The sequence below is a fragment of the Rousettus aegyptiacus genome, unplaced genomic scaffold, assembly GCF_014176215.1.
Source record: "Rousettus aegyptiacus isolate mRouAeg1 unplaced genomic scaffold, mRouAeg1.p scaffold_m13_p_9, whole genome shotgun sequence".
Classification (NCBI taxonomy): domain Eukaryota; kingdom Metazoa; phylum Chordata; class Mammalia; order Chiroptera; family Pteropodidae; genus Rousettus; species Rousettus aegyptiacus.
Window position 1 is genome coordinate 30,456,265 of NW_023416312.1, and position 25,175 is coordinate 30,481,439.

Sequence of the window (25,175 nt, forward strand, 5' to 3'; positions counted from 1 at the left end):
GGACCAGTATGGGTCTGTGGCCACACAGCAGGAGGTGAATGGTGGTAGAGAGAATGAAGATTCATCTGTATTTACAGCAGCTCCCTAGCGCTAGCATCTCCACCTCAGCTCTACCTCAGATTATCAGGCATTAGATTCTCATAGGAGCGTGAACTCTGTTGTGAACTGTGCATGCAAGGGATCTAGGTTGCATGCTCCTTATGAGAATCTAATGCCTGATGATCTGAGGCGAAGCCGAGGCAGTGATGCTCATGCTGGGTAGTGACTACAAATACAGATTAATGTTAGCAGAGAGATTTGACTGCCCAGAAACCCTAATAAATCAATTGCTTGCAGACTCATATCCAAATCTTATCAGTGAATGGCAAGTGACAATTAAGCTGAATCTGGTGGCAGGTTTTAAGTCAGAATCTGACATTCATTTTAGTCCATGCATGGCCTGCCCGTTATTTTATTTACCACTTCCGTCCACACCTCTTTCCTGCACTGCGCACTTGTCTCAGTCACGGTTTTCATAAGCCCACAAGCTTACCATAGCCAAAATGAGTAAAAAACAAACATCACTGGAGAACTTCTTCGAAAAGGGGGAAAGACCCAATGGTGAGACAAGAGAAGACTCTAAGACTATCAACGAAAAGAAAGCTGTATTTAAAAGAAAATACAAAGAGTACTACTTATAGGTTCATTGCAACAAGTGATTCACATTCTCCAAGCCCATTTTGTATAATACATGGTGACCAGCTATCCAACGAAGCCATGAAAACTTCAAAATGGCTTCACCACATGGAGACCAAGCACCCTGCATTAAAAGACAAGCCTTTGGAATTTTTCAAAAGAAAAAAAAGTGAACATGAAGAACAGAAGCAATTATTGAAGACCACAAGTTCATGAAATGTGTCTGCCTGAGGGCATCAATCTTCATGGCTAACCACATTGCTAAAGCTGAGAAGCCTTTTACTATTAGTGAAGTGTTGACCCTGCCTGATGCTAAGGACATTTGTTGTGAACTTTTAGGAGAGACTGCAGTTCAAAAGGTGGCACATGTTTCTCTTTCAGCTAGCACCATAACTAGATGAATTGATGAAATAGCAGAAGATATTGAGGCACAATGGTTAGAGAGAATTAATGAGTCACTGTCGTATGCAATCCAGGCTGACGAGTGTACCAACGTTGACAAGGCAACAATGCTTGTTTTTGTAATATATTTTTCAGGAAGATGTGTGTAAGGATATGTTATGTGTACTTTTGTTGCCAACCAACACCACAACTGCAGAATTATTCAGGTCTTTGAATGATAACATATCAGGAAAACTGAATTGGTCATTCTGTGTCAGTATATGCATGGATGGAGCAGTTGTCATGGCTGAACGGCTTTCTGGTTTCACTACTCATGTCAAAGAGGTCACTTCTCAATGTGAGTCTACATACTGCATCTTCCACAGAGAAATGCTGGCTAGCCGAAAAATGTCACCTGAACTTAACGTTTTGTAGGATGTAATTAAAATTTTCAACCACATTAAAGTACATGCCCTTAACTCACATCTGTTCATGCAGCTCTGTGAGGAGATAAACTCAGAGCACACACGTCCTCTCTCTTACATAAAAGTGAGAAGGCTTTCTAAAAGCAGATCACTTGCCAAAGTTTTTGAGTTATGAGGCTCTCCAGAGATGTATTTTGGAAAAACAATCACCACTGGCAGCACATTTCAGTGACACAGAATGGGTTGCACAACTAGCTGACTTGTGTGATATATTTGACCTGCTTAACCAACTCAATCTGTCACTTCAGGAGAGAACAACAACTCTGTTCAGGTCGGCAGATAAAGTGGCTGTATTCAAAGTCAAACTGGAATTATGGGGGCAACGATTAAACTTTGGGATTTTTGATGTTTCAAACATTAGCAGAGATTTTGAAAGAGACTGAGCCAGGGCCTTCTTTCTCTCAGCTGGTGCATGATCACCTATCTCAGTTTTCAAAAGAGTTTGAGCATTACTTCCCAATTGCAAAAGACCTCCCGAACTGGGAAGGAATGGATCTGTGACCCATTTGTGAGTAAGCCAGGTGAATCAACTTTGTCCATGCTAGAAGACGATCAACTGCTTGAGATCACAAATGAGGGTGGCCTTAAAAGTATGTTTGAGACAACTTCAAAGCTCCATATATTCTGGACTAAAGTCAAGGCAGAATATCCTGAGATTGCCACAAAAAGCACTGAAAAGCCTGTTTCCATTTCCAACATCCTATCTTTGTGAAGCAGGGTTTTCTGCAGTGACAGCAACCAAAACGAGATCATGGAGTGGACTTAACATAAACAACACACTTTGAGTGTCACTGTCTCCCATCACCCCCAGATGGGACCGTCTAGTTGAAGGAAAACAAGCTCAGGGTTCCCACTGATTCTGCATTATGGTGAGTTGTATAATTATTTCATTATATATTACAATGTAATGATAACAGAAATAAAGTGCACAATAAATGTATTGCGCTTGAATCATCCCGAAACCATTCATCTCCATCAGGTCCGTGGAAAAATTGTCTTCTATGAATAATTGTCTTCTATGAAAAATTGTCTTTCACATGCCAAAAAGGTTGGAGACTGCTGACATAGACCATTTAGTCCCAATTTACTTAGGAAAGTGTTTCTTTTGTTTTTTGGTGTTCACAGTTTTATTGTGGGCCACAGGGGAAGGGGTTTCCTCCCTGTCAGAAAAGCTGCTCACAGTTTCTTCAGCTGCTCCAAGCTTAGGCCCTTGGGGTCCTGGGTGTGGCTGGGCATGCCAGGAATGTTCTCATCATCTCAGAATGGTATTGGGTCATTGTACAGCATGAACTGGTTGATAATGGAGGTGTATTTGGTGTAGGGGCTGAGGTAGAAGCAGAATTATAGTGAGGCTCCTGATGGTGAAGGATGTGACCAGCACGGGCTCCCTGGCTCAGACGTTCTTGAAGAAGGTAGTGGGTCTATCTTTGTCTTGGCAGCCTCAGCAGCAAGCCAGGAAAGTGTATTTTAATTTACAACTAGTTAAGATATTTTGGTAGTTTTAAATTTATTTGTTTTTATTGGAGCTTATCAGAGAAGGTGATCTGTTAAAATTCTACTTTAAAAAATGTATCAATCATTTCTCGAGGCAAAGTTAGACAATTAATGTTTGTTTTAATGTTGCAGACATAGAAGTAGAGATTATACAGTCTGCTTCTAAGATACAAAATTCTTTTTACGTCTATTAAATGTAGCTTAATGATTATAATTTTCATATCTTTACCTTTGTTTTTGTTAACCTGATCCATTATATTATGAAAGAGGTATAATCTCCCATTATAAATTATGATTTTTAAGGTTTTGTTATATTTCTATGAATTTTTGGTGGTGTTATTTGTGTTCGTGCAAAGGTTTGTACATATATATCTTCATCTAATGTATACTTTATTATTATATAATGTCTCTTTTTTATCTATTGAATGCTTTTGGCCTTGGATTTTAATTTGATAATTATATTATCAGACCTGCTTTTGTTTTGCTTACATTTACCCAATATAGCTTAACATAGTATTTAGTTTTGCTTCTTTATTTTAAATGTGCTTTTAGTAAATAACAAAAAAGTTTTGTTTTTAGCCCGATTTCACAATCTCTTATAGAACCCAATCGATTTCATTTGTTAATGACATGCCTGATGTTGTGTCTTCCATAGAAATATTTCTCTTTTTTTACTTTGTTGTTTGTTCCTTTTCAAATTTTTTACATCTGGTATCTGTCAAGATTCTGTCCATTCTCCTTCTCCCTCTTTTAGTAATTTGGAAGTTCAATTCTGCTTATCAGTTCTGCGTGAGATTATCCTTCCATTACTCATGAACATGATTCAGATATTCAGATTTTCTCTATTGGTAGATTAAACACACATGCACATACACACACAATGGGCTCTTTGCATTTACTTCAAACTTCTCAGCAGAATGAATCGTTTAGAATGTTTTTACTATATTCTACCCTTACCCTAAATATGTGTTCTTTTTTGAGATAACTTTTTAAAAATTAGAAGGGATATTGGGAACATGGTGGCAGCACAGCAGAGTTTTTTATGATTTTTAAAATTAATTAATTAATTATGGTAACATTGGTTAACGAGATCCAATGAACTTCATTTGTACACTTTAAAAGTAAGGCATATATATATATTTACACTGTGTCTTCAGCTCCCATAGTTAGATTTCTTTCTATCACCATTTATGTGACCCTCTTTTCCCCATTTACCTCCCCTCTCCCCGCTTCCTCCTACCCTCTGGTAATCACTAGTCTAAAGTCCATGTCCATGAGTCCCTGTTTGTTTGTCCTGTTCATTTGTTGTTTTTAGGTTTATAACCCACATATAAGTAATATCATGTGATTTTCAACTTTTTCTGTCTAGCTTATTTTGCTTAGTATGATTATCTTGAAGTCTATCCATGTTGTCACAAAAGGCACTATTTCATCTTTTCTTATGGCTGAGTAATATTCCATCGTATATATGTAATGCAGCTTCTTTAGACAATCATCCATCCTAGGACACTTCAGTTGCTTCCATGTCCTGGCCACTGTGAATAATGCTGCTATGGACATTGGTGTGCAAATATCTTTTCAGATAAGGGTTTTCAAGTCTTTGGGGTAAATACCCAGTAGAGGGATTGCTGGATCATATAGTAGATCAATTCTTAGTTTTTTGAGGAATCTCTATACTGTTTTCCATAGCGGCTGTAGCAATTTGCAGTCCTACCAGCAGTGGATGAGGGTTCCTTTTTCTCTGCATTCTCTCCAACTTTTGTTATTACTTGTCTTGTTGATTATAGCTTTTCTAACAGGTGTGAGATGGTATCTCATTGTGGTTTTGATTTGCATTTCCTTAATAGCTAGCAATGTTGAGCATCTTTTCAAATATTTGTTAGCCATTTGTATGTCCTCTAGGGAGAAGTGTTTTTTCAGGTCCTCTGCACATTTTTTGACTGGATTTTTTTTTTTTTTTTTGGTTACTGAGTTGTATGCGTTCTTTGTATATTTTGGATATTAGGCCCTTATCGGAGGCATTGCTTGCAAATATATTTTCCCATTCTGATGGTTGTCTCTTTACCTTGTTGACGATTCTTTTGCTGAGCAGAGCTTTTTTTTGTTTGATATAGTCCCATTCATTTATCTTAGCTTTTACTTCTCTTGCTTTTGAGATCAAATTCATAAAATCCTCTTTAAGTTCAAGATCCTTGAGTTTTGTTCTTATGTTTTTTTCTATGCATTTTATTGTTTCAGGTATTATATTCAGGTTCTTAATCCATTTGAGTTAATTGTGGTGGGTGGTGATAGACAACAGTCTAGTTTCATTCTTTTGCAGGTAGCTTTCCAGTTTTCTCCAAACCCTTTATAGAATAGGATTTCCATTTTCCACTGTATGTTTTTGGCTTTTTTGTCAAAAATTATTTGCCCTTATAAAAATGGGTTTACTTCTGGACTCTTGATTCTGTGCCACTGGTCCGTGTGTTTGTTTTCTTGCCAATACCATGCTGTTTTGATTACTGTTGCTTTGTAGTATAATTTGAAGTCAGATAGAGTGGTGCCTCCAGCCTCACTCTTTTTTCTCAGGATGACTTTGGCAATTCAGGGTCTTTTGTGCTTCCATACAAGTCTGATGACTTTTTGTTCTATTTCTTTAAAAAATGCTGGTGGGATTTTAATGGGGATTGCATTAAATCTGTATAATGCTTTAGGTAATATGGTCATTTTAACTATGTTGATTCTTTCAATCCAGGAACACAAAACATCTTTCCATTTCTTTGTATCTTCTTCAATTTCTTTTAATAAGGTCTTATACTTTTCATTATATAGGTCCTTCACATGTTTTGTTAAATTTATTCCTAGATATTTAATTCTTTTTGTTGGAGTTGCAAAAGGAATTATTTTTTTCCACTTCTTTTTCTGACACTTCATTATTAGAGTATAAGAATGCTATGGATTTTGGAACATTGATTTTGTAACCAGAAACTTTATTGTATTTGCTTATTGTTTCTAGTAGTGCTCTTGTGGAGTCTTTGGGGTTTTCTATATAGAGAATCATATCATCTGAAAATAGTGGCAGTTTGACTTCTTCTTTTCTTATTTGGATCCATTTTATAACTTTCTCTTGCCTGACTGCACTCACTAGGACCTCCAATGTTATATTGAATAACAGTGGCAATAGTGGACAGCCTCGCCTTGTTCCTGATCTTAGAGGGAAGGTTTTTAGTTTTTCACTATAAGTATAATGTTGGCTGAGCATTTGTCATTGATGGCCTTTATTATGTTAAGGTACTTTCCTTCTATACTAATTTTGTTAAATGTTTTGATCATAAATGGATGCTGTATTTTGTCGAAGGCTTTTTCTGTATCTATTGATATGATCATATGATTCTTATTTTTTAAATTTGTTTATGTGGTGTAGCATGTTAATCTATTTGCATATTCAAACCATCCCTGTGCCTCTGGGATGAAGCCCACTTTATCGTGGCTTATAATCCTTTTAATATGTTACTGTATTCAGTTCACTAGTATCTTATTTAGGATTTTTGCATCTGTGTTGATGAGATATATTGGTCTGTAGTTTTTTTTCCCATGTTTTCTTTACCATGTTTTGGTATTAGGATAATATTGGCCTCATTAAAAGAGTTGGAAAGTATTGCTTCCTCTTTGATTTTTTTGGAAGAGTTTGAGGAGAATATGCATTAAATCTCCTTTGAATATGTGGTAGAATTCACTAGTGAAGCATTCTGGTCCTGGATTTTTACTTTTTGGTAGGTTTTTGATGATTGTTTCAATTTCCATACTGCAGATCATTCTATTTAGATTTCCAGTTCTTCTTGATTCAGTCTAGGGAGGTTGTATTTTTCTAAGTAGAGGTCCAGTCTTCTAGATTGTTAAATTTGATGTTATATACTTTTTCATAATATTCTTGTATATCCTTTGCATTTTCATGATGTCAGTTGTAACTTCTCCTCTTTCATTATTGATTTTGTTTATTTGTGTCCTTTCTCTTCTTTCTTTAGTGTCTTTAGCCAGGGGTTTGTCAATTTGATTAACCTTCTCAAAGAACCAGCTCTTTGTTGCATTTATTTTTTCTATTGTTTTTTTTGTTTGTTTTGTTTTAAATTTCATTTATTTCTGCTCTAATTTTGATTATTTCTATCCTTCCGCTGACTTAAGGCTTCATTTGTTCTTTTTCTCTAGTTTTTTAAAGATGAAGCATTAGGTTGTTTATTTGGGCTCATTCTTGTTTTTGAATATAGGCCTGTAATGTTATGAACTTTCCTCTTATGACCACTTTTGCCATGTCCCCAAAGTTTTATGTTGTACTATCATTATCAATTGTTTCTATGTATCATTTGATCTCTGTTTTTATTTTTTTCTCTCACCCAGTTATTCTTCAGTTGCATATTGTTTAATCTCCATGTATTTGTGGTTCTTACTGATTTCTTTCTGAAGTTGATCTCTAGTTTCACAGCATTATGATCAGAGAATATGGTTGGTATGATTTCAACCCTCTTATATTTGTTGAGGCTATCTCTGTGTCCCAGTATGTGGTCAATTCTTGAGAATGTTCCATGTGCACTAGAGAAGAATGTATAATCAACTGTTTTGAGATGGAAGGCAGAGTAGTTTTTTTGATATCTCTTCATGCCAACATACAAACAGAGCAACAAAATGTCAAAATCAAAACCCATGGATAACCCATGAATAAGGAACAGTATCCCCCAGTATGGTAGATTTTCTATAGACATGGCTGCCAATAATATTTCCATTTTGTTTGTGCTTGCCACTCCTCCCATTGAGATGTGTAATGTATATTTTCACTCTTTGTGTCTGGGTTGGCTTTATGTTCTGTTTCACTAATAAAATGCAGTAGAAATGGCATTTGGGGACTTCTGTGCCCAGACTTTAAAAGGCCTTCTGCTTTAGACACCCTGTAATAAAGTCCATGATACCCTTCTGAAGACAGAGACCCTGAAAGATGAGACACCATTTTAAAAAGCAGCCATGTGCATGAGAACTAAGGCCCCAAATGACAACCATCAAGGAGGTCCCAATCTTGTGATGAAATCATCTTGGATTATCCATTCCCTTTCCAGCTACCTCAGACATCATGTGGAGAAGAAATGAGCCATCCCCACTGAATCCTACCCAAGTTCCTGACCCATAAGATCATGAGAAATAAAATGGTTATTATTTTAAGCCACTAAGTTTCAGTGTGGTTTATTTACACAGCAATAGGTAGCTGAAATATACATGAATCTCAAAATACATATGGGTAAGGAAAAGTCTCCAATAGCTACAAGAACTGCATGGTCTAGTTATCTGTGTAGGAAAATGTAGAGGGAAGAAAGGGATATTTGACAAACCTGAGAATGGGAGAATGACAAAACAGTCAACAAGGATGCCAGGTCAACTTTAATTCAGCAGCTGTATTTTGCTCCATCTGTAATAAATAAGTGTATGGGGTCTGAAGTAAGGTCTGAAGGGGCTAGAGCAGTATAACTCCTATGAACTCTTAAGACTGACTATGCTTGGGGGTCCCAAGATGACCCTTAAGTTCGATGATTCACTAGAAGAACTCACAGAACTTAGCAAAGCTGTTATAATCATGGTTATAATTTATTACAACAAAAGGAGAATGATTTAAATCAGCAATAGAAAAGAATACATAGGGCAGAATCCAGGAGTGATCGGGAGCAAGTTTCCAGTTCTCTTCTCCCAGTAGATTTACCTGGCCAACACTTAATTCTCCCAGCAAGATATAGGATAACACACATGAAGTATTGCCAACAAGGGAAGCTTACCTGGGCCTTGTTGTCCAGAGTTTTTATTTGAGGTCAGTCACATGAGCATAGCTGACCTTAGTTACTCAGTTATTCCAAAGTTCAAGCTGATACTACATGGCTCAAGGTCCCCACCATAAATCACAGTTTTAGAATAAACTATCTGGCATCACTCATGAACTCAGGTAAACAAAGACATTCGTTAACAGGCAGGGTATTTCAAGGGCTTAGAAGTAGTATCCCAGGATCTAGACAAAGGCCAAACTTTCCTTTGAAATGTGTAAGGTTTGGACAACCCAGACCTGCTGAGTTAATTATTTACTATACACTGATTCACTAGGGCTTTCTTCTAGGACAAAGATCTATACTGAGGAGAAACTTCTGGGGGTGAAATAGAAATTGAGCAGGTTAGGACAATAGAGACTAAGTATATTCATTTACTATGGCTGCTGTAATGAATTACCTCAAAATTGGTGGCTTATAACAAGGAAAATTTATTCTCTTAGATTTCTGGAGCAAAAAGTCTGAAATCATCATCAAAGTGCCAAAATCAAGGTATCAGCAAGGCCATGTTTCATCCAGAGGATGCCAGCATTCTTAGTCTTGTGGCTGCATCACTTCAATCTCTGCCTCTGTGATCACATTGTCGTCTTTTTTCTGTCTGTGTCATCTCTCTGCTCTCTCTTTAACACATAGATATCTTTTGGGGGCCATTGTACAACCTACCACAGTTCACCCTCTGGTTCCCAAACATTGACATCCATTTCACATACAAAATATATTTACTCTATCCCAACACCCTCAAAAGTATCAACACTTTATAGCATCCACTCACATACAAATTTTCATATAAATATTATCAGTTCAAAACCTCCAAATTTCATCATGTGAATCAGGCGAGACTTTAAGTATGCCACCCCGGGGCAAAATCCCTCTCCATCTGTTCCCAAAATACAATGGTGGACAGGCATAGGATAAGAGTTACAGACATTCTTATTCCAAAAGAGAAAATGGAAAGGAAAAAGAAGTCATTGTTACTGAGCCATTTTCAAATCCAGCAGGGCAAATTCCATTAGGCTTCGAGGCTTGGAATAATCCTTTGTAGCTTGAGGATCCACTGTACGCATATGGGCCAAAAATTCTGCTCTTGGAGTTTCTTGTTTTTTCTTTTCTTTTCTTTTTTTTGAAGGATAACACATCTTTGAAGCTGAGTAATTTTATAACCTTGTCTTCTGCCTGCAGAATTTTAGGAGTCCAACAACCTTCTTTCATTTTATCCTGTCTCTGTCCATTTCAGTAAAAGTGTTTCTGCTGGTATAATATTCTCAAAAACCTTGCAAACTCCCTATATGTCACAGGAATTCACACCATTAGACAAGAAGATCCTCCACAGATCTTTACTCATTAATCCCATCTCTATTCCTGGCTTCTGCTATGAAGTTTGAGGGGATCCATAAATCACAAACCTAATCTCTTCAGTACTAGCAGGTTGTTTGGCCACACCTTTGGCTTTCTCTCCAGAGCACACTTTTCTGATAGTGAATCTCCTAATTTTCGCACTTTTTGAAATTTGGATAAGCTGAGAATTTCCCAACTCATCAAATCCTGTTCCTTTTGCTTAGCAATTCTTCCCTCAGTTTATATCTTTCCTCTCACATTTTCCAGGCTGCATCTTCAACAATTTGCCTGGAACTCTCTTCAGCTAAATATCCAAGTTTATTGTTTACAAATTCTGCCTTCAGAGAACTGTAAAACAAATTAAGCCAAGTTTTCTGTCACTATATGACATAGATCACCTTTCCTCCAGTTTCTAATAACATGTTCCTCATTTCCTTCTGAGCCCTCATAAGGAGCAACTTTAATGCTTATATTTGTACCAACATTCTGTTTATAATTATATAGGCTAAAATGATATAGGCTTTTTCTACCATTTTCCTCACTTCTTCTGAGCCCGCATCAGCAACACCTTCAGAATCTATATTTCTATGGACAATCTGTTTTAGGCGATGTAGGCTTTTTCTATAATGTTCCTCAACATTCATCTAGCCTCTACCTATTATCCAATTACCTTATTCCAAAGCTACTATCATATATTTAGGTATTTGTTACAGTAACACCCCATGTCTGGTACAAACTCTGCAGTAGTTTCTTATAAATTTGGTGGCTTAATACAATAGAAATTATTCTCCCACAGTTTTTGAGGCCAGAAGTTCAAATTATTCTCTCAGTTTTGGAGGCCAGAATCACTGGGCCAAGATCAAATGTTAGCATGGCCACACTTTCTCTGGAAGCTTTAAGGGAGCATCCATTCCTTGCCTTATCTAGCTTCTACTGGCTGCTAACATTCCTTGGCTTATGGCCACATCACTCCAATCTCTTCCTCTGTAATCACATTTCCTTCCCTTCTATTTGTGTGATCTTCCTTTGCCTCTCCCTTATAAAGACACTTGTTATTGTAGTTACGGCCCACCTGGATAATCCAGAATAATCTCCTCATCTCAGAATCCTTAACCACATCTGCAAAGTCCTTTTTTTGCCATATGGTAACATATACAGATTTCAGGAATTAACACATGGATTTCTCTTAAGAAGTCATTATTCAGCCTACTTCAGTAAGGAAAGAGAATGTCCAGTTAAAAGTGGGAGAATAGAGCCAAGAAATCTCAGAAACAAGTTGCCACAATGTTCAGCACTATGCAAAAACAACAGGAGAGGGAGCTCTGAGATTTGAGAAGCTACCCTGAATTGGAACACCTTACGAAATTTAAAAAATAATAATTTCATATAAGAACAACAAAAATGTGCAGAGGGCAAATTTCATACAATGTTGCTATAAGAATAAAAGCATAAAAGTTAGAATACCTTCCTTAGAGACAGTGAAAGCATGCCAGAAACATGCTCACAGAACAGATCAAAGCTTTATCCAGCTATTTCCAACAACTAAAAGACATTAAGAAAATGATACATAACAATGAAAGAATAACATAAATAAGAACTAGAAAATTTCAGAAATGATCTCAGGAAATATTGGAAGTTAAAGAAAAAATCATTTCTGAATAAGAAGTAAGTTACAAGGAACACACAACAAATAAGCTTAACACATAATGGTTTAACAGAAATGGAAGGCAAAGAGGAGGAAATTTTTTAAAAAACAAATATATTTGAAAGCAAATGACAAATATTGAAGTTAGAAAAAGAATATCCCATTCATAAAACATGGGAGTCCCTGAAAAGGAAAAGCAGACCAAGGGAACAAACAAACACTAAAAACTATAATTCAAGAAAACTTTCTAGAATAATAAAAAATTGAAATTACATACTGAGAGTAGACTTCCTTATCCTTCTGGCAAAGATGGAGTAACCAGGATCAGATTTACCCTCCCACCCAAAACAAGTAAAATAATGATAAAATATAAGAAAAAATTATCTTCAAAACATTGGACACCAGGCAACAAAGAATAGTGATCCTTGCCAAAGGAGAAAAAATGAAGTGAGCCCTGCAAATGCCTCAACCTGGGTAGTTTCCAGTCATAGTGCTGAGAAAGGGAATCTAGGAAGAGCTACAGGGCATATGGCAGGGCACTGAAGAGGAGAGAGCCGCATAAAGATGGAAAGAGGCCCAGAGCATCTCTCTTGAGTCTTCAACTGAGTACTCCTCAGCTCATGCATGTGAGGAAACTATTGAAGACTAGGAAAAACAAAGAACCACCAGAAAGGATTAGAGGAACTAATCCTGGGAGTTCACAGAAGACTCAGAATAGTTCCGGATCCCACCAGGTAGAATGGAAAACCTCATAATTCACAGGGAATTGAGTAGAGTACCTAGAAGACTAGAGGTGATGGTTAAATTAAGCCTAGACTAAATGCTGCTCTGGCCCTGCCTAATAAAGCTTAATAGCAAGATCTGAAATAATCAAACTGTTCCCAAATAAATTAACTACGTCTCAGAATAAAGCTTAACCATATTTGTAGGAATATAAAAATAACTGACCTCGAGGTTAACTTCACAACATTTGTTATCCAGTAAAAAAATAACCAGGCATGCAGTGAACTAGAAAAACATAATGCATAATTTGGAGAAAAATAAATAAATTCAAATTGTCCCAGAAACGACACAGATTATGAATCAATAGTGAAGAACATTAAAGCAGCCATTATAATTCTATTCCAAATGTTCAAAAGCCTAGATTAAGGATGTTAAGTAGAGACACAGAAGATTTTTTAAAAAGGCCCAAATAGAACATTGAGAGATGAAAACTATAACATCTGAAATGAAAAAAATAAAATAAAAAAGCATGGATGGGATTAACCGCAGATTAGACAATATGGAAGAAAAGTTTAGTGAATTTGAAGACATAGTAATAGAAACTATTCAAACGGAAATGTAAAGGAAAAAAAAACTGATAAAATGAACAGAGTATCAGCTGTGGTATAAATTAAAACTGCCTAATATACAGGTAGTTGCTGTCTCAGGAAGGTGGGGGGAATAGAAAAGTTATTTGAAAGAGCACATTGTGAACCTGAGAATATCTATCCAGAATGACCACCATCAAGTCATATTCCCATAAATTATTGGACTTCAAAGATAAAAAATGTTTTCAGCATCTAGAAAAAAGAGCAAGTAATCTATAAGGGTAAGAAAATTAGATCATTATCAGACTTGATAGCAACCCTTTATATTAGAATAAAATAGAGTAACATTTAAGATACACTAGGAAAGAAAATGTGAGCCAAGAAATTTATACCAAGAAGAATTGTCTTTTAAATAGAAAGGACATGGACAAGATGTTATTGTTATGTAAGAACCCAAGGAATATTGTTTCCACAAGTCCTTTCTAAGAAATCTATTAAAGAACAAACTTCAGAAACCAAAATGACTAGAGTCTTTGTCCTAAGGACTAATGATGAGCATTGAACTAAGAAGTAAAACTAAATACCTGTTTGAAGGGAAAGTTTAGTATGTAAGGGCTCAGGTAATGTAGATATAGTACAATCATGAAAAAAAATGGGAGAGAACAGGAAGAGTATATTCACATTTTAAAACTATTCTTAGTAATTATATCAGTGGTGGTGGTATTAGTATTGCTGTATTGAGACTGAATAACATGAGTGCCCAGAAAGGGGTTAACATAGCAGGCCTGAGAATGCTACCATTCAAAAGGCCTCCTCACAAGATTTGCCCCTGGCCGGAATCTGGGAACTTGGATTTCAGGAGGGTTCCCACCATTCCCCACCTGATAAGAGTGGCTCATTATGCAAACAGTGTGTTTTATGCCAAACATCTGCTTCCTTCTGAGGATCTAGAATATTGGTATGTGCTCAGCAGAGGGTGCTTAGTGACTAAATCCCAATGAAAACTTTGGGCACTGAGTCTCTAATAAGCTTCTTTGGGCAGAAACATCACATGTGTTTATGTGTTTCTGTTGCTGGAGGAACAGCAAGTTCTGTGTGACCCCTTGAGGGAAGGAGAGACAGGATAAGGAAGCCCACACATGGCATCTTCCTGTCTTTTTCCCTTGTTGATTCTACTTCATATCCATTTGCTGTTAACCTTAATTGTAAATATAACTATATCTTGAGTCTTATGAGTCCTTGTAGTGAATCACTGAATGTGGTGGCAGTGATGGGATACAGTAGAGTAACCCTGATTCACTAAAATGGCTTCAGTGATATTTAGGGAAAAAAGAGAGGGCATGGAAGGTAACAAAATCCTGGTGTCTGAGTGACTATGAAGTTAAATACAATGTTAAACAGCAACTGAGCTGCCATCTCTTGTTCTCTATGGAATTTGAAAACAATAAATTTAACCATAGGCAAGTTGGCTCCCTGGATCTCTCTTGGCTGCTCTTGGCCATACTGTCTAAAGAGAGGAAAAACAGAAGCTCAGCTGATGGTTTTGGTTTTTGTTCTCTCCTCTAAGTAGGAGAAATAGCTAAACTATTCTCCTCAAATGAGCTTTGTATGAGCTAAAGACAATAAAAATTAATTTGTAGTTGCTCTCTCCTCTAGGTAGGAGGGGAATGGGTCCCAAAATTCCTGAAGGTGGGCTTTGAGTGGACTAAAATTGTTAAAAGTTTGTTGCTCTCTCCTCCAAATCAAAGGAAAATAGCTAAATCAGTCTCCAGGGATGGAGCAAGGCTTTAGATAAGCTATAGAGGAAAAGGGGGTTAAAAAAAGAAAATAACAAAAAAAACACTCTAGTCTTTTCTTCAGCTTAGCAGCTGCCTCAGCTCCACTGCAGCCACTCCTTACTTTGCAGCCTGGATCTTCTGGAAGTTGTACCATTAACCCTGTAAATGCTGCTTTTAGGGCTTGGGGTTTGAGAGAAAAGGAGGGGAATCTTGTAAAAGGCTTTGTATTTTATGGCTATCACATCTGGGTGTGTGATAAAAATTGATGTAAAATGTTATATGCTTCATTTCAGCAGTGCTAGACAGATCATCCTGATATGGAAAGCTGCAAAGGAAAATAGAAAAGTGTTCATGGATTATAGCTCACTTGCTTTTTGTTGCCTGTGGGTGGATTGCAATTTAAACTCTTTAACTATTGGAAACAGAATAAGACTTCATAAGGAATGATTTTTGCCTATTGCGATATAGAGAAGAGGCACGAGAACTACACAAATTAACTAAATATTAAACCAAGTTGTGTTCAGAGCCTGCTATGTGCTTCCAGACCATCAGGAACACACAGAACAAAGGAAGATTCCTGCTGAGATTACTAACAAACGATTTACTCATACCTTTAATGCTGCATACCCATACCACTAAAGGCAAACAAAGTCTTTAAGCTGTACTCTACTCAAAATAAACCAAATCATTCATTCCCATGGGGAACCTACAGGAAAAGGCTGAGATTACTAATATGTCTTTAACACTGCATACCCATACCTTTAACGCTGCATACCCATACTTTTAATGCTGCATACGCATACCCTGAGAGGAAAAACGAATATAAAACTGAATTCCCCAACACTCGAACACTCAGGGCCTCTCATTCTCTGTCTTTGAGTGGAGGCCAGGTCTCTGTCTGTGGAGCGATATTCCTTCTCTAACAAACTTTTCTTTTGTCTCTAACTCTGGCGTGGGCTTGAATTCTTTCCTGCGTGCAGTCAAGGACCCTCTCTTTTAGTAGGCTTAGGGCTTGAGTCCCCACTTGCCTCATCCTGCATCAATTGGAGCCTCTGGAAAAAGGGGGACAACAAGAAAAAAGAGCAATCTCTAGGTAGAAATGGCACTTTTGCAGATTTGAAACATAGCTTTTAGTTTGTTAATGTGCTCTTGTAATAAAATACCTGGCCTGTAGAGGCTGCTGGTTTTCTAGCCATATATACAAATTGTTGAGTGAGTCTTTTTGGGTTCTAATACTGACAAGATACAAAGAGATTTTAGGAAAGTCTTGCTTGTCACTTAGGCTGGGAACACAGCTTATCAAGCCCTTCCTTGTCTTGGATTTGCTGCTACCAAAAAAAAAAAAAACACTGGCTTTTTAAAAAGTTAATTTTCTTTTTCAATTACAGTTTACATTCAATATTATTTTATATTAGTTTCCAGTGAACAGCATAGTGGTTAGACATTTATATAATTCACAAAGTGACCCCTCCCCCCAATTAGTCTAGTACCCACTTGGTACTATATATAGTTATTATAATATTATTGACTGTATTCCCTATGCTGTACTTCACATCCCCATGATTGTTTTGTAACTATTTTGTAACCAATTTATACTTCTTAGCCCTTCACCATTTTCAGTCCCCAAACCGCCCTCCCACCTGGCAGCCATCAGTTTGTTCTCTGTATCTGAGTCTGTTTCTGTTTTGCTTGTCCATTTATTTTGTTCTTTAGATTCCACATATAAGTGAGACCATATGGTATTTGTCTTTCTCTGACTTGTTTTACTTAGCATAATACCCTCTAGGTCCATCCATATTGTCGCAAATGGTAAGATTTCAATTTTTAATAGCCAAGTAATATTACATTGTATATATGTACCACAACTTCTTTATCTAATTGTCTATTGATGGAAAAGCCACTGGCTTTTTAAAAATCCTGGATTGATGGATCCTAATTGCCCTGATCGGACTAAGCTGAAACCTGAAACTGTCTTCTGCAGCTGTTTCAGCCCCATTGTGAGCTGTGCCTTACTGAAAGCACATCTCAAAGAACAGAACTAAAATTCTGGAACAGTTGCCTACTTAGACTGCAGGGCTATGAACTATGAAAATATCAAGGGTGCTGAATGAATATGATATTTAAATAGCATACAAATGCTGACAGGAAAGGGATTGTTCTCTACAACTAAGCTGCTGATCGGCTCCATATTTCTGCTAGAGACTGCTTAGTTGACTTGTGGTCACTGTTGAACGCTGCAGACTAGGAGAGGACATCACAGGAGTGTGACTGCTTCTCCTACTCTGTACAGATCAGACTCCCTATCCCCTCTGGGAGATGTCTCACTGCTGTTGATTTTCTATGTACAACTTTACTTGCAGTTTGAACCAATGAACTGAGAGCCTGAATCTACTTCCCTTGCCTCTCTTGCTACACATACCTTTATGAAGTGTTGATTATTAAATGGAACTGCCTCAGCAAGAGATTGATTTTTTCCTAGGCTGTTTACTAGAAGAAATGATCAGGACCAAAGGAGTGGGAGGTTATGTAAACCCATTTTGAAAAAAAAAATTAAAAGTGCAAGATTCTTCCTGACCAATTCCTGAACACGATATGTCTTTCCGTTAAATTATATAAAAACGTTTTCCTGAGAAAATATTTCTTCTTGCATATAACCTTTCCAGACAAGAGGTCTGGAGGAGAGTAAAATAATTGGGGAAAGTAAGGCCATGATCATTGAGTGAGACACACTAATATTGTAACCATGGAAAAATTAAACAAGCAAACAAACAAACAAACAAAATTAACTGGAGAGGTGCCAGGGAGTAGAGAGGGCATTAATGATCTTTGTTTTTCTGAACTACTGCTGGAAGCTTTCCCATTTTCCTGAAGAAAAATGCCCCATCGTGTTTCATTTCCAAGCCACTGTGAGCACATTGAATTCATATTGACTGCTGAACCTAAATCACACTTGACAGAGCTTGACAATAAGACAGCAGGGTGGCAATAGTCCCTGCACTTTCCATACAGAGCACCTCCAGATGTTGTCCACACTTGTGAGAGGGATGACAGATGTCACAGACAAGCAAAACTGAATGTTTTCAGGCAATCTCTCTGATACTAAGGACTAAACTGAATTATTTGGATTGGATTAGGCAGGAAGCTCTATGGAGAGAAGCAATAGTGTGGGCCCTATTAACTCATACTGCCTGACTAAAGTCTGTCCTGCTCTGGGTGCTCTAAAAATTGTTAGGCACCCTTCATTTCCAGAGTGCCACATGTGCCCTCTGGGATTGTACTTCCCTATGTGTGCACCCTAACTATACCAAAACTGCCTCAGCCTGGAAGTCTTTCATGTCAGCTTCCATTTACTGACCAGAGTATACTGTGCCTGAATGGATGCTACAAACCAGGGAAAGGGAGTTAATATCGAAATTTAAGGAGGAAGCCACCTCACTTTCTAAGATCTTTGTGGTTAATAGGATTTATTTTAACTGGTGAAATCTAGGACCTTTTTTAGGATATAACCGAGGTCAATACTGCAAGCTGGTCTAATGTGCTGCTGGGGGTCCCAATGATAAGATTGCTGTAAAGTTGCCTTGGCCACAGGCTAAGGGGTAGACTATCCAGAAAGAGGTTAACAGAGCCCTCCTGAAACTGCTATGTTTTGAAAGTCCTGCTTACAAGGTTGGTCCTGGCTGGGAACTTGCACTAGGGAGTAGTCTCATTATTCCTTAACTGATAAGGATGGCTCACTGTGCCCAGACCTTGTGTAAACAGTGTGGTTTATGCTGATCACCTGCTTTCCTTCTAATAGTCTAGAATTTTAGTATGCGCTAAGCAAAGAGTGCCTGGTGACTGGCTCCCAATAAAAACTTTGTCTCTAGTGGCTTCCCTTGTAGGAAACATCACACGATGCTGCATTTTTGTTGCTAGGAAATGGTGAGCTCTGCCTAACTTATTGTGAGAGGGAGACAACATAAGAAAGCTTATGTATGCATGGTATCCTTCAGACTCTGCCTGTATCTTTTTCTCTTGCTAATTCCATCACATATCCATTTGCTGTAAAAAACCTCAGTTGTGAATACAACTATAGGCTCATTCTCTCCTTCTAGTGAGTCATCGAATGTGAGGTGGTCTTGGAAACCTTAACACAATAGGGATAAAGTAAATGAATAATTACAAAATATTTTATCATCCCGTAATATCTTTGAGAACTTGTATTTTTGGTGTGTAAGAAAATACAGATACAATGTAGAATAGGTTAAGTAAAAAACAACCTATATTCCTGAATTTGAATTGGAAATAGTACAATCTCAAAGGATAGTTTATTTTTTTTAAAGAATGTGTGCATGTGTGTCTGTGTGCCCATGATGTTTCTAGCCCTGTCTGCTAAAGAGGCCTAGAAACAAAGACCAACTCAGTAGTAATGAGCAGCCCTGGCACCTATATTGCCTTAAAATACAATTTCCCATGGGGAAAATAAAAACAACATTTTTTTTTCTTTTCTTTTTTTTAGAAATAGCTGATTCCAGGTCTGGAAGTGGAAATGTAAAGATAACCCTGGAATCTTGTCATCATAACAGATTGTAAGGAAGCTGTCAAGGCTTATAAGATCATGGCTAAAGGACCTGGCAGCCTTCTTCAGGAATCTCCCACTGGCCACAGATGAGACAATTGGAGCATCAAGAAAATAATTGCAATTTGATTGAAACCCATCTAATTTGTTTAAATTAATGAATTCACAATGATCTAGTAACTTTTGGAGGGTGATAGGAAATCAAGTCAATTGCTTGAAAACTGGTAATAAAGGGAAAAGAATAAAGCATTTATTCTGCTTTTTCTATATAAAGAGTGGATTCAGTAACCAGATGATAAATGAGTGAAAGCCTCTCTATAAAAGTATTGCAATTAATAAACAAAAGAAGAATTGTTAAAATTTGAATATCACCATTTTGCAACCACCAATGAATGGAGCTAAGCATTGAACATCTCAGCTGCTATAGTCAAAGAAAGAATGACACAGCACATTATGTACCGCCTGATGAGAAGACATGCCACTACCTGTAGTTTTGCTGAAGAGATCAAACCTGAACAGATCTGACTTCTGCAGCCAGCTATCAATTTGCAGAAAACAGAGTACAGAGAAATATGTCGAACTGCTTGTGAAGTAATAGGAAAAAATTAAAAAAAAAAAAAATATATATATATATATATATATATATATATATATATATATATATAACTTGGTTCCTGGTATAGAGCTTTTAAAGTCCTTATAGTTTCCTAAGTGATAAGAGCATTAGGAGCATATTTTGTTCTAATATTGGATCCTTAACCCCAGTTCATGACAGAGTTCCTAAATCCTGGGAATTTCCTGGGTGACAGCAGTGTCTTGTGTTCTAATAAGGTGACTCTAGGTGGGATCCTGGATAGGGGCTGGTCACCAGGAAGACCAACCCATTATTTGAAGTTTGGAACTTTTAGCTTCATTTCTTATTTTCCTGAGAAGAGAGAGGAGTTGAAAATAAAATTAATGATCAATCATGCCTACTTGATGAAGCCTCCATGAAATCCCAATTGCTTGGGATTCAGAGAGCTTTCAGGTTGGTGCTGGGAGAGAGGCATGCCTGGAGAGGGCAAGGAAGCACCCCTTCCTACATACTCTGCCCCATGCATCTTTTCCATTTGACTGTTCATCTATATCTTTTATAATATTCTGTTGTAATAAACTGGTAAACAGTAAGTAGACCGGTTTCCTGTGAGGTGCTCTAGCAAATTAATTGAACCCAAAGAAGGAGTCACCAGAAGCACAGGTGACAACTTGAACTTGCAATTGGCATCTGAAGTGGAGGAGGGCAGTCTTGTGGAATCCGATGTTATCTCTAGGTAGATAGCATCAGAGTTGAATTGAATTGTAGGACACCCAGCTGGTTTTATAGAGAATTGCTTGGCATGGAAAAACTCCACATAAGCCTAGTGTCATAAGCATTGTGAGTGTGATAGTAGTGGGAGAATAAGGGAGAAACACAGAAGAAGTAGTGTAGGGTTTCTATAAACTGCACCACACATAAGTAGTTATCCAAATCTAGGCTGTGGAAAATTCAGACTTGAATGAGAAACTCGAGAATAAAAAGGCTTAAAAATCTCACAATTTTTAAATAAACTACAATGTTTGGGATGCATGCTTGGGTGCTATAATGATAAAAAATGCAAAATAATTGCTATAAAGTCAGAATAATGATCGACGAGCTGAAATTAGATGGGGCTTCTGTGGTGAATGGCAAAGTTCTTTTTTGAATTTGGTAGTGGTAACAAAGGAGTTTGCCTTATAATAATCATTAAAGCTATATTTTGCATTATATAACTTTTTACATCTATATTTTATTTTTTAATAAAAAATTCAAGCCTTAGGCTATTATTGGTTTCCCCTTATAGTAGGGAATACCTTAAATGCTCAGTCATCATCCATTTAGATTTCATTTTATGCACATGTCACAAGAGTTATTGCTTGATATTGTTTTCTTCTTACTTTGAGATTTCTGTCCTAAGGTTAAAGAATTTTGTTACATATTTTCCTCAAGCCCAGAACATTGATGGCAAATTTTCTATCCTCTTTGTCTAAAAATATCTTTGCATTGACCAATGGAAATTTTCATACTCATCTTTAAATAAGTGAAAATTAAATAACTTCTTTCTATTCTTACACCTAAAAAGAGTAAGAAATGGAATTGAAACTTGTTAATTTTACTCAGAATTTCATGGTATTTCCAGTATTTCATTGTGACTAAAATCTAGAGTGGATTTTTTTCTGAACTTTATATACTGTATCTAGCACTATGGCCTATATCAAGCGCCCCCATGGTATATTTGTCCAGTATAAAAATTTTTTTAAATTGTCATAAAATACACATAACATAAAATTTACTATCTTTCCCATTTTTGAGTGTACAGTTCAGTAGTGTTAAGTGTTTTCACATTGTCGTGTACCAAGCTCCAGAATTTTTTCATCTTGCAAATCTGAAATTATCCCCATTAAGCACCAACTCCCCATTTCCCTCCTCCCTAAGCCCCTAGTAACCACCATTCTACTTTCCATCTCTATAATTTGACAACTCTAGGTACTTCATATAACTGGAATCATACAGTATTTGTCTTTTTGTGACTAGCTTATTTGTCTTTTTCTGACTGGCTTATTTCACTTAGCACAGTGTTGCATCCCAGTAAAATTTTAAAGAAGTTTTCATAATTTGGAAATTTTCAAACATGCACAAAATAAAAGAATGGTATAATGAGCTCCTATAAGCTGTTACTCAGCTCTAATAATTGTCATTAATTTGCTTTTTTTGTTTCATATATTTCATAAATTATTTTTATTAGTTTTTCCAACATTTTATTATTAAAAATTTTAAACATCCAGCATAGTTCAAAGAACTGTACAGTGAATACCTATATACTTATCATCTACATTATGTAATTAACAATGTGCTGTATTTATTATATCAGTAGTTTGCTTTATCTCTATTTTGTTACACATTCTGCATCTCTCCATCTCTCCACCCCTCTATCCATCAATCCATCTTTTTTTTTGAGTGTGGGTGAGAAAGTAATAATTGTAAACATTACACATTGTAAATGTTAAGTTGCAAATGACCCCATGTCATTGGGAATGGGAGGAGAGACTCGGGTCAGTTGTGTCAGCAGACAGCAGCAGCAGTGAATACACACTGAAAGCACACCTGGGAATGCCAGGTGCTATGGGAAGTGGTTCATGCACATGGTCTCATTTCAGCCTCATGGCAGCCCTAAGAAGTAGGTGTCGTATGTTGTCTTACACATGGGGAAATAGACACAGAGAGGTCAGCACAGCAAGGAGCTCACACAGTGGTCAAGTGGCAGAGCCAGGATTGAAACTCAAGCCCTGCTATGTGCCCTAATCCTCCGGGTCCAGCTCTTTTCTGCTCACAAGAGCCTGTGAAAACAAGGCTTATACTCTCTGCCCTGGGCTGAGTACCAGAATCACTTGGAGAGCCTGGTAATAGTCCCCATCCTCTGTCCAGGATGTAGGCACCCAAGCAAAGAAAGTTACCCACCCCTATAACAAGGGAGGATAATGGGAAGGCAGCAGGAAGAACAGATGGGAGGAGCTGAGAAACCAGGTCATGGGGCCTCCCAGCCACAAGCCCTGAGCTTTGAGTTCCCATGCCTAGATGTGGCCTTCAGATCTGTACCAGTCATCATCAGATATCATCAGATGGTGGGTTTTGATGGTGGTATGGTAGAGCACCTGTCCACATCAAGGCACAGCCTAACCGAGCTTGCCCAATGGTGGGTCGGGGCTGCTCCTGGCAGGCCCTCCATAGAGTGAGTAGAGGGCAAGTCTTGTCTTGCAGATAACCAGCTCAATGCTCTCTTTTCTTCAAGAGCCCTTCCACATCCCAGGCCTGGGTACAACCTGTAACTGTGCTCCCATCATAACACTGTCTTATCACTTTGACTGTCTCTATCACTAGTCCATAAGTTTCATGGTGGCAGAGGGCATGGACTAGTGTAATAGTGTTAAGGCCTAACGTGACTCCCCTAACCAGGGTACAACCTGAAATTCCTGTGCTCCAGCCCCAGAATTAGGGAAACTAATAAGTGGCGGAGGTGGGGGTGGGGAGTTCAATGCATGCTCTGGTTGCTTTTGTTGGCACTACATCTACCTACCGAAGGTGAACCTGTATTCTGTTAACTGTCATGCTTGGTCAGGGGGGCAGCAGGGTGATATAAGTGAGATGAGTCACTCACACCTGGGACTATAGAGGGAAAAGGCTGGTTTTCAACGGCTCTGAAGCTACATCTGAAAATCTGTCTGGAAGGAACATGAAGAAATGACAGTCCTTGCAAAATACCAGCTGGCTTCCTGAGGGGTCTGCTCTGAAAGAGCCATACTTTCAGGCACGTGAAGTTGAACATTTTTTCCTCCTCTTTAATCCCCCCGCCACTTCCACCCCTGACCTATGGATGTTGCCATTTCCCTTTAAGATCTCTGAAGGTTTCCCCTCTGGATCTCTGAAGGTGGGGAATCTCCTGGCACATTTGGCAGGCCTGGCACACCTGGGGTGCAAACCCAGGACATTCTGCGTCTAAAACAGATGTGCTATCCACTACACTATGGAGTCACCCTATGCACTTTCTTTAAAAAGGATTACTCACTCCTTTGTTGGATTCTACTAGTGGTTAGACTGGGCTTCATTCATGGTTAGGGGTCTTAAATCTAGTGCTACCTTTTCATAATCACAGGGAAAACTTCTAAAGAGTGAGGATAAACTTACCCCCCTACCCCAACCATTTCCACCACCTAAGAGGCCTTCCCTTGGCATGTGGCATAAGAGCCAGGGAAAAACAAATCAGAAGTGCACTTAGTTTCAAAAATCTGATGAAGGTCAAGTGGGGTATACATTTGGGAAGATGCCACAAACTTGGCTCTGCAGGTTCCTCCTGAGGGAAGGACAGTTCTCAGCTGCTCGCTCCTTCTGGGGTCTAAGCCTCAGGCCAGGGAGAGATGCTGGCATCCCAGCTTTGGGATGTGAGTCATCACCTTGGTGTGGGCTGTGTTATGGGGATAGCCAAGCTTGGGCTAGGCTGGGGTATGGCCTAGTTCTAGGGCTCACTACTCACTGAGCCAGGCTTTGCCTATCAGCTGGAGACACTGGGTCTTATAAGTCTTTGGGGGATTTTTGGTGGAGTCCTGGCCCATCGGGAATGTTTTGTCTTGACATTTTTGCAACTGTGCATGCAGCACCTCTGTGTATTTAGCAACGTGGAAGCTCTCGAAACCTCATGCTATTGGGATTTTATGGAGGCTTCCTCATATAGACATGATTAATCATTAACTCCATTTCCAGCCCTTATTTTCTCTCTGGGGAATGGGGGTAGGGGGCTGAAAATTTCAAGCTTCTAATCATGACTTGGTCTTTCTGGAGACCAACTCTTATTCAGAAGCCATCCAGACACCCACCAAGCATCACCTCATTAGAACAAAAGACACTCCTATAACCTAGAAAATTTCAAGGGCTTCAGGAGCCCTTTGTCAGGAACTGAGGTCAAAGACCAAATATTAGAATAAAAGATGTTTCTAGTGCTCTTAATTGCTTAAGAAATTACAATCGTTTTCAGAGCTGTGTGCCAGGAACTAGGGGCAGAGACCAATATATATTTTCTATTATCTCACTTCATCCTAAACCACAGGCTAGCTAGCAAGTGGTGGCACTGGG